Below are 10,093 nucleotides of genomic sequence, written 5' to 3'. Positions count from 1 at the left end.
CTTTTTGGAGACCCATTGGAGTTGAAGAGCTAACAGAAGCTTTGGATGTGAAGGGAAAGTGTTATGCCTATTGATGGGGACTTGAAGGAATGATTGTCAAACAACAATGCGGAGATCAAATGGTACATGACCCAGTCCGGGGTGGGTTTAGTATGCAACACTAGCCAGAGAGTGCAGAGGTGAGCAGAATCTGTAATGTAAATTCAAATGGTTAATTGCCACAATCAATTATGCATTTCACCTCTTAACTGTTTCAAGAGCAGCTTAAGACATTAAATAAGAGTTACAAGTAGAAATCTTAAATCCAGGAAAGTCTGGTGGATGCATTAGAACTAAAGATTTTTATTGGATATGGTTCTGAAATAAAGTTTCACATACAAGCTTTTAAAACTCTGCAAGATAGATCTGAACACTGGAGTTTGGCTTCTGTTTTGAATAATTCCCTCCAACCCCAAGAGAGCCTCAAACCTGTGGTCCAGTCATCTGTGACAACATGGCCCTTTGCTACTTAACAAAAGTGTTTTCAACGCTCCATGGCCCCTTTGGCATAATGTATTCTTATATTTGATGTAAGTAGAGGTAACTCTGATTATTTCTTATGACTGTGAATTAAGGTTGAAATGTATTAAATGACTTCATGTATAGTAGCAATCTTAATATACTCCTTAGAGTTCAGTGCAGTTTCATAAATGAAGGCAGATATCAGTGCAAGCAAAATCTAATCAGATTATAAGGTTTTGTTTAACTGCTTCAGTGCTCCTATGCATGGTATATTTCTGTGCTCTATTGAAATTAATGGGTCAGTCTCACATATCAGCATTTCTAGGACTAAAGGAACACAATTGAATTAAGTGTATTAGTGGAAGGCATTAAAGGCAATTAGCATTTTAATATGAATGCTATAACATAAGACCATTGATTGCTACTCTGATAACTACAGCATTCAAATCCGAGAGACGTTTTGCACCTGTTGATCTGAAGACAATGAAAGGCCTTAGTAATTCCAGCTTGATGCTGAAACAGAAGAACTACAGTGTGTGCAAATGGCATTCAAGAGAGAGCAGTGCTGCTCAGCAGCAAGGCAAGTCCTTGGCTTTAGAAGTAACACTGTAGTTTCAGTTGTGTAAGCAAATAGGAAAAAGCATTGTAGTGTGCTCATAGACTTGAAATTGGAGGAAAAAAAAATCATTGCGAAGGCCATAAATATAAACCTGATATAACTGCTGTAACAGGAGGACTGAAAATGTAACTTGATTCTGGACAACTGGGCTAACATTTTTTTTCCTCTAGTGTTTCCACTTTGGAGACATTTATTGTTTTTAATAAAATGTATAAATAAATATGTGTACTTCTGTATTTCTACAGTCTACTGCTTCTGAAATGTACTGTATTGGTCAACACACTGCTTTCTCTCCCTCATAGTGTTATTATAATTTTATTCATTATCACTTCTTACTCATAGTTACATTTAATATACCTAATTTCCAAGGAAAGACTGAATATTCAACTTTGATTAAAATAAGTTTCTTTAAAAAATTGCTTTGAAAAAAAAATAGTTAAATGAAATGAAAATTGCAATTTGCATTTTTTTTTTTTTGGTAGTAGAAAATCCAGAAGGTATTTATTTTTCTATTTGGGATTATGAATATGATAGCTAGATCATCATAGTGACAGATGTGGCCTTCGGAATTTTAACAAAATCCACCTTTTTTTTTCCATGATGAAAATAGGTGAAATGAAAAATAAAATAAACTTTAGCATTTAGGTCCCTCATGGGTTAGGAAAATAAGAGTGAATTTATTGCTTTACAAAACAGTTTGAAGTCTAGATATACAACCATTACAAAGAGTAGTTAGACTAATAGGTGCTTGTTGCACATAGAGATACTTCAGGGTGGCATTTAATAGTATCTTTAAATATTGTTATAATTTTTCCTTTCTAGGGTAGAGAAAAAGCCAGCATCTTTTCTCTGCAATAACAAGAACTTTCTAAATTAGACAACTTAGTTCATAAGAATGAAAATGGATTTTGCTCTATGTTTGTTAGTTAAATTTTCAGTGTTGTAAAAAACATGCCAAAGCATGTTCAGTTCTCTTTCTTTTACTCCAAGAAGCTTTGTGATGGAAACAAAGGTTAGGATTGGATCACCATGCTTCTATTGTTCCAATTTAGAGCACGTTGCCTGAACTTTTCAGCATGTTCCATTATTTTCCTTCATCCTTGGTATATCTTCTCAGGTTTGTTTTGACTTCTGACAGTCAACATGGTATTCAGAGCCTTCCTTCCTGCATTGTTGTGTGCCACATATCTACTTGCCATTTGTCATCTTTCTTCATTCATTTTTGTTCACAGCTTGTTCACCTAGGATCATGTTTCTTTCTCTCCCTTAATTCTGCATGTTCACTCAGTATTTGTTGACTTTTCTGCATTCATTGTCATGCACTGCGTATTAGCTAAGCGTTCATAATTTTATCCTGTATGTCCTCTTGCCTTCACATCCATTCATCTGTAGTCTCCTTCCTTTTTTATTCATTATGATTTAAATAACTATTAACATGTCCACCACTTGCTGGTAATAAGCTGCAAATCAAGAAGGCTGATCACATTCCTCTTTTATAGTTTAAGCCTGGATCAGAGTCCAGACTTGACTGGGAGTTTATTTTCCGTTCAAACCACAACACCCTCTAGTTGAGACTGCAGGGCTGAACAAAAATTGCACTGGCTGCCTTCCATTCACAGCCAATTTCAACTGTGAACAAGGCTCCACAGACAGAGGGTTGCAAAGGAACTGCCTCCATGACATCCTGAACTAGCGACCCGGAGAAGTCTGGTGGTGTCCAAGGAGGAATAGCATCCAATGCTGGGCTGCTAAATAGCGGGGAGAGATTTATCCGAAGTATTACTTCAGAGGCAAAGGTAGAGGACTTAACTGTGGTATTTGGAACAGCATGCAGTTGCAGATAGCCAGGTCTCATGGGTTTGAAAGGCTTGTTCATTTTTATCTCAGAGGATATTCACTTGCAAGATCCTTGGATGATGCACGTTGGACCTGCACTCACTCTTGCTAAGATGCCTGTTCGTATATTAGTATCTTGGATTGAACTGTAGTTGTTTGTGTTAGATGCTGCATAAACACATATGAAAAGATGGTTCTTGTTCCTCATTAATGCACTGAAGATTAAATTGGAGGAGTGCTGTTCCAATTTGGTTTGCAAGCTTATGCAGAAAACATTGGTAAAGCATGTGATTTTTTTTAGCAGATAAGTCTTCATTAATTCACTGTTTTATGCCTTTATAACTCAAAAAGATATGGTTTAAACTCTGGTGTTGCAGTGAAATGTGAAGAGAATTTATTGGTTCTTGGTTATTTGCTAAGTATTCAGATCTTAAAAAATAATGTTATCATGCCAAATGTGGTTTCTAAGTAAAACTTTTAGTGATTGACAGTAGTTATTTCTAAAATTGCCTGTGTTTATGACTTCAGTTCAAAAAATTCTGGTTTTGCAGGGAATAATCTTGTGCTTCTGATCAATGAACATCAACGCTGAGCAATAACATGGTTGTTTCTGGCAAGTTCTAATACATTCAGACTTACATAGCAATTAACTATATTATCTCTTAAAATACTTACCCAGGCATAATCCTTTTTATTTCCTTTGAGATGAAACTTGTACAAAACATATTTTTTACCATATAGGTAAAATTAGCAGAGGATATTATGTAATTTTGAGATTCCTCCAAAGGAAAAGTCATATGAGCTTATATAAACAGCACAATCAGAAGAAAAAAAAAAAACCAACCCCAACAAAACCAAACCTAAACCCCAAATATTTGGTAAACCCCTGGGAAGTAAAAATTCTGTTGTTTGCACAGCTGTTAGTTGGGATGCAAGTGAGGCTGAGTGGCCTAAAGGCAGAGAGTTCTGGGTGTTTTCTCTAAGACAGAAAATAATTTTATTTGCTTTTCAAGACAAGACTTAAAACTGATTTCATGTGAGGGTTTTTATTTTTCTTTCTGAAACTGTAAATACAAAAGATAAGCTTCTTCCTGTGTTTTTTACATTCTGGATATGGTTAGAGATTATTTTAAAACAAAAATAAGTGACTTAATTTCTCCTAAGAGGTTAATATTAATGAAACAGAAATATATTGGAATGAGCCAAAAACCAGACCAACTTAAAACAGGCCACCACACATCCCAAATAAATGCTCCTTAAAGAGTCTGAGATGACACTTCAGAATATTCTGTATTGCCAGAAAAGGCACAGAGGCTTACATGTAGAGATCTACAGCAGGATACTTCATTGACCAGTCCTGAAGCTGCATGTCTGCTCATTTGACAGAATTGTAAGTGGTTGTAATATGTTCCTAACATGGTAATCATGGAGGGATTAAACTTTACATTTTTGTATGTATTAGATGGAAATAACCCAAATAGTTTGAAATCTTCTGCTACCTGCTGACAAATGAGTAGTGTTAGAAATGATAGATTTTGGATCCCACAGTGAAGCATGAAAGGAGCTGTTCTCATAGGTCTGGTGGACAGGGGTTAAGCCACAAAACCCATGAAAAAAGAGGCAAAATACCATAGACAAATTATTTATTACACTCTGTTCAGTATCCACTATAGGAAGCTTTTGTAGTAGGACCACTGATGGCTTTATTTCTCTTACCATCCGAGACACCAAGGGCATCTTTGCAGCCTACTACGGAGGTGTTTCTGTAGAGATGTTTGAGAGACCAAATGGTGAAAAACCCATCATAACTCTCTCCCATGCAGCTGTCATGTGGGCAGGCCTCTTTATCTGTGGCAAAGTAGTCACCAGCACAATTAATCTGCCTGGATAAGGATTGCAGCTGCTATCAATTCCTTGTCTGTTTTTCATAATAGTCCTACATTTTATGTGGCTTTTTAAAAAAGTGTATTGTGAAAAGTAATAGAAGAGAGTTAAACTGCTTTGTACACTGTTCTGTAAAAAAAAGTAAGTAAGGGACAAAAGTAATGCTGAATAATAAAAGTGAGGTATACATGATTGCCTAGTGATATTATATCAAACAGAAATGAGGTTGACATTAATTTCTTTCTGAATGACTGAAGAATTTTTTCATTTGCAGAGAGATGAAAATGTTTTGTTTGTTCAACTGTGGCTGCTGAATAGGTAACAGAATTCTTGGCTTGGCTGTGTTTTGGAAGTTGAAGCATCACAGCCCTTGTTTATGTTTACTCATAATGCTTGATGAAGTAAGCCAGGAAGTGAGCCTCTCTCGGAAACACATCTCAATCCACAATCCTTGGCCTGAGGTAAAACCCCTTCAGACAGCTCTGTAAATCCAGGACTCAGCCCATAGATCAAATTTCCAGAGCAGACAATCTGCAAATGAACTAACTGCTTAAGCTATACATGAATCTGTACAGACAAGGCTTTTTGACTCACAAAAATGTGGTGGTTTATTTATTTATTTTTAATCATTTTTGATTCCTTAGGGAATAGATATCAGGAAATCAAAAGTGTCACAGATGAGTTTCTGGTCCTTTAAAAAGCATTAAGCCCCTTTGCTGCAAAATTATGCTTGTCATTCACAGAAAGCAGTTAATGTGATGCTTGTGGGTGGAATAAACAATGTGGACCCCACAATACTGACTCCTCCCTATTTCCTTTTTTCCATTCATTTATGTTAGACGCTGCCACAAGGTTTCAACCTGCCTAGACTGAAGATCGCTACTCTGTTTTATAGAAACATAGAATAATTTAGGTTGGAAAATAGCTTTAGTATCAGTACAGTTTAATATCTTTGTGAATGATACAGACAGTGGGATGAAGTGCACCCCTGAGAAGTGGGTCCATGTGAACCTCATGAGGTTCAACAAGGCCTAGTGCAAGGTCCTGCACCTGTTTTGGGGCACCACCTGGTACCAATACAGGCTGGAGAATGAAGGCATTGAGAACAGCCCCTGGAAAAGGAGTTGGGGGATACGGGCAGATGAAAGACTGGACGTGAGCTGTCAATGTACACTCACAGCCCAGAAGGCCAATCATATCTTGGGCTGCATCACAAGGAGCATGGGCAGAAGATCAAGGGAGGTGATTCTGCCCCTCTGCTCTGCTGAGACCCCACCTGGTGTATTGCATCCAGCTCTGGAGCCCTCAGTACAGGAAAGATATCAACCTGCTGGATATGGCCTAGAAGAGGACCACAAAAATAATTAAAGAGCTGGACCACCTCTCCTATGAGGACAGGCTGAGAGAGTTGGGGTTGTTCATTCTGAAGAAGAGAAGGCTCCACAGAGACTTTTTTGTGGGGTTTCTGTACTTAAAAGGGGCCTATAAGAAATATGGGGACAGACTTTATTAGCCAGGGCATGTTGTGATAGGAAAAGGGGTGATGGTTTTAAACTAAACGATAGAGCTATTCACACTAGACATGAGGAAGAAATATTTTATGATGAGGTTGGTGAAACACTGGAACAGGTTGCCCGGAGAGGTGATAGATGCCCTATCCCTGGAAACATTCAAGGCCAGGCTCTATGGGGCTCTGAGCAGTCTGCTCTAGTTGAAGATGTCCCTACTCATTGCAGGGGCATTGGACTAGCTGACCTTTGAAGGTCCTTTTCAACCCAAACTATTCTATGATTCTAATGATCACCAAGCCCAACTGGAAACATAACACTTCCAAGTTGCTAAACCGTGTCCCTAATTGTTACATCTACATATCTTTTAAATAACTCCAGAGATGGTTACTCAACTACTTTCCTGAGTAGCCTGTTCCAAGCTTTATAATCCCTTTCCTGAAGAAATTTTTCCTAATATCCAATCTAAAGCTACTCTGATGCAACTTGAGCCCATTTTCTCTCATCTTATTGCTTGGTACTTGGGAGAAGAGACCAACAGCCACCTCGCTACAGTCTCATTTCAAGTAGTTGCAGAGAGGGATGAGATCTCCCCTCAGCCTCCTTTTCTCCAGACTAAATAATCCCAGTTCCCTCAGCTGCTCCTCAGAGTACTTGCTCTATAGATCCTTTACCAGCTTTGTTGAGCTTTTCTGAACTCACTCCAGCATCTCTATGTCTTTCTTGTAGTTAAGGGCCCAAAATTGAACACAGTATTTAAGAACAAAGTACTATGAGAATTAGGGTTTTCTTTGTCAGACAGGAAGAAGACATTGAATTACAATAGTACTGAGTGTCTTTGGCAGGTAATAGAGAGCAGCTTACATCAGTGTACAACTTAAGTAGATCAGTTCACAAGGAAAAAGTTGTTTTCTGCTTTGAAAATTTGACTTACAGAGCTACTTTTGACTTTACTGAGTTGTCCAAAGTGGTTTTACTCCAGGCCTAGGATTATGGTTTGTGGTGTGAGAAATTGTTCATGGATTTTTTGTAAGTCTGTTCAGATAACATAAAAATACCTTTACATGTGAGTGGGAAAGAAGGGTCTGTTCAGCTCAAGACAGTACATTGAGTTGGGTACATGGGACACTATTTGATTGTAATTTGTAGGAAGAACAGACTGTCCTTATATTATGAAATTGTGAAATTTCAGGGAATGATTGTGAGACTTGTGTGGGAATAGAATGTTTCATTTTTACAAAACTTTTTCATGTGCACACAGTAAGAAATTTTTTTTCCCTCAAATTCAGATTCTGTCAACTAGCCCACTGAAGTTTCTACTGTGTCATGGGACCATGTTTGTTTCCAATAAGTAGGTATCTGATGAACTTCTGTCTCCAGGGCCCGTTTTCTGTAGACATGCAGGTTTTGTCAAATGCTTTACTAGATGGATGGAAGTGGTATACCTATGCCTCTGGAAAGAATCATGCAGCTTGTGCTTTTCATTATTAACAGAGGTCAAACTAAGCAGCCCTATGTACTCCCACTGGCTTCATGTAAACTACTTTTTGTTTTGTGCATTTCTGCAATAAACAACACTTTTACTTGTGCAATGGAAAAGTAGAAAGAGAGCATGAGGAAATCAAATCAAAGTTGGGGGCTGAGGGTTGCAAATTATGTTCAAGACTAGAGTTTACTGCTCAATCTCTTTTTACTTCTTCTCTTTTATATTAAAGTTTACTGAACTAGAGAGGTATAAATTGAATCACAGCGTAATAATATTAAAATACAACATGTGGCCTAAGGTGGAGATTACCTAAGCCTCATTGTAGGATAAAGTATGTCTAGTTTAGACAGTTTCATAATCATAACCTTTTATTAAAATCCAAGTGAATCTATATCCCATTCAATCTGTTGCTTCCCTCAGATCTGATGAAAAACTATTTTTATCAAAAAAGACTAATGTTAAAAAAAGGTCCCAGCTACTTTGCTTAGTTGATTGAACTATAATGTTTTGCTGTGCAGTGGTGGCTACAAAATATTTGGATTACTTTGGGTTCTAGTGGTTGACATTCAAGACAGGGAATGGATATGATTTTAAGAAATGTTAGTTAAAGCTCCACATCACATAGGATGTGTTGGAACATAGGCCTCTCTGGTCCTAGCGTAGGGACATAAAATTAACAATTTCTTATTAAGTGAAAGATATGATGTACCACAACTGCAAAATGATGAAAGAGCTTTGACTGAGAGAACAAGTCAAAGAAAGTGTTTGTTTATTACTTCATCTACCTAAGGAGATACTATATAATCTATAAATGTAACAAAGGAGCATTCTTTGTTTAGATGAATGTATGTGATGCTGCTGCATATTTAATATGTTTGGAATGCCTTTGCCTAGGTTACAGTTGTGATTTAGTCTGAAGGAATGCAGATAGTAATTTGGGGTAAAAAGGAATCAATTTGCTCAATGTTTTTGTTTTGATACCTGAAAGGAATGACACATGTATCCAATCTGACACAATAGGGTATTTGCAAAGAATTCTCATGTATGTAAATATGTGTGATAATTTTGCTACTGTAATTGATCTCCTGATATGAGCTGCTTTTTTTTCACTCCTAGGGTAGTAAAGCTGAATACATGCATGGAACGACACACTATATCACATGCAAAAGAAAAAAAACATAATCATCTAGCTTTCTTTGGTATACTATGAAAATGTAGTGAAATCACAATATTGTGGAATTGCTTTGAACACCAGCAGTAGGTCATTTTATTTTAGAGAAAATGGAAATACATTTTTTGTCATTTTTTTCAAAAATATTCAGATAAAATCCAGTGTCTATTTTGCTTTTTCCAAAATGAGCTTTTTGGCAGCATCTGATGAGTTATAGTGTGTTTTGCTTCACAGAGTTTAAATGGAAGTTTCTTGACAGGTTTACTTTCCTATAGTAGTTTTTGTTGTATGTACAATTATAGTCTTCTTATTCATGTATCTTGTATTAACTAATCAAGGAATTCTTAGATCTGTTAGGTATCAGATGGTCTAGTAGCATCACTTTTATTAACTATAGTACCATTTTCACTGCTAATATTCTGAGGAGTGTCTTTTGTACTTGAAAGCATATCTGGAACTAAATTTTATGGCATAGGCCTGTTCCCAAATCACCTGACTCTAGAGGAGTCTAATCTCCATGCAGGCCTCAGTTTTTAATTTGTTTTCCTATGGAAACAGTTTACATGATATATTCTTTTCCTAGTATTTTCTTCCTGTATCCTCCTCCCCGTGTGAACAAATTCAGGATGTCTGTGAAAGCAGAAGGCAATTCCTCTTCTGGAGAAATGGCTTCATTAGAAGATCACCCCTTATTAGACATGGGAGAATGCACATGGGAAAACTTTTCATGTGGGTGGGACTGTGTAACATTTCTTCACCACATGGATTCTTTGAGCTATAACAAGGGTTGAGGACACAGTACAGTGCTGTTAAAAAGCAATTCAATAACTTTATTGAAAGTCTGCCCTCATTTATTCTGATTTTCACACAACTGTTGTTTACCCCAGAGCTTCTCAGGCACACAAGATTGTGCTAGATTTTTTTTTTTTTTTTTTTTTCTCAGCGTTGCTGACCATTTTTGTGTTTATCTTATTCTTATATGCATTCAAGACTCATTGCTTTGTCAGTCTGCCTAGAAAGTCTTGGTGTGGTTGTTATCCTTACACCCGTGGTTAGACCATGCAAATATGATGGGAACATGTTTCAGT

This window comes from Columba livia, chromosome 2, assembly GCF_036013475.1.
Source record: "Columba livia isolate bColLiv1 breed racing homer chromosome 2, bColLiv1.pat.W.v2, whole genome shotgun sequence".
In the NCBI taxonomy this organism is placed as follows: domain Eukaryota; kingdom Metazoa; phylum Chordata; class Aves; order Columbiformes; family Columbidae; genus Columba; species Columba livia.
This window is presented reverse-complemented; position numbering follows the sequence as displayed.